The sequence below is a fragment of the Odocoileus virginianus genome, chromosome 13, assembly GCF_023699985.2.
Source record: "Odocoileus virginianus isolate 20LAN1187 ecotype Illinois chromosome 13, Ovbor_1.2, whole genome shotgun sequence".
NCBI classification, from domain to species: Eukaryota; Metazoa; Chordata; class Mammalia; order Artiodactyla; family Cervidae; genus Odocoileus; species Odocoileus virginianus.
Window position 1 is genome coordinate 32,107,230 of NC_069686.1, and position 1,261 is coordinate 32,108,490.

The 1,261-nt window shown below is 33.3% G+C and overlaps 1 non-coding gene across 1 annotated transcript; it reads left to right on the forward strand.

Moving 5' to 3' along the window:
- The first annotated feature begins 358 nt into the window (after positions 1-358).
- LOC139038149 (U6 spliceosomal RNA) lies at positions 359-465 on the forward strand. The gene has a single exon (XR_011491092.1). It is a non-coding gene; the product is annotated as a U6 spliceosomal RNA (small nuclear RNA).
- The last annotated feature ends 796 nt before the right edge of the window (positions 466-1,261 follow it).

Here is a 1,261-nt window from a genome sequence, read left to right on the forward strand (position 1 = left end):
CAAGAAGCTGGAGCTGATTGCCATTTCCTACTCTAGGGGATCTTCTTGACCCAGAGATCTAACCTGCAACTCCTGCCTTGGCAGGTGGATTCCTTACCACTGCACCACCTGGGAAGACCCATATATATATATATATATATGTATATATATATATATATATGTATATACACACATACATAATATATATGTGTATATATGTATATATATATATATATACACACATACATAATATATATGTGTATATATATATGTATACACATATATATGTGTGTATATGTATAGATGTATACACATGCACATATATATATATATATACTTCTCTATTTAAAAAACTCAATTCATAAAGAAGGTAAAATTCGTGCTCGCTTCGGCAGCACATTATCTAAATTTGGAATGATACAGAGAAAATTAGCGTGGCCCCTGTGCAAGGATGACACACAAATTCATGAAGCGTTCCATATTTAAAAAAAAAGAAGGTAAAAAATCACTTACGATGTTATCTATTATAAATTGCATCATTCATAACTAACATTACTCTTTTGTATATATATTTCCATATATCTGATTGCATGTGCTGATAATGAAGGATAGATACTGGTATAGAAATATCAGTGAGTGGCTGTAAAATGTCAATAGATATAAAAACATTCCACTATATAATTGAGAGGATTCTGAGAGTATAGAGGCAATAGCGGCATAGTTCTTGAAATTTTCTGAATTCACACACATGCACACACACATACATACAGACATACATAGACACACACTCAACACACACACAGGGAAAATGAATCATATAGAAAGAGAAGCTAAAAACTTTGGACATTTACAATAAGGTAGTTGTCATGATATTCCCAAAATTACCCTTCTTCCACTAAATAAACAGGTGAGAGAAATCACAATCACAGGACCTTACGTCAGAAAAAGTAATTTACTTGCAGCTAACTAAATGGGTAGAAAGTAGGAGAGCTAGAGAAAGAAAACCCAGATCATAATCCTTTGAGAGAGATGATTAAAACAAGGAGAGTTTGATTAGGTTAGCGTTAGGGGAAATGGAAGGAAAAGAATAAAATAAGCACTTAGTAAATGTTTAATAACTTTTTCAAAGTGCAGTGTGTGAAATTTCCATCTTGTTGAATAGAGGAGATGAGAGAGATTGAAGCAAGAGCACCAGTCGACCATTTCAGCTGGCCCTGTGACAGAAAAGAAATATTTTGGCAGGAAATTCTTCAGTAAAGCAAAGCCCATCAGATTCAGTGAA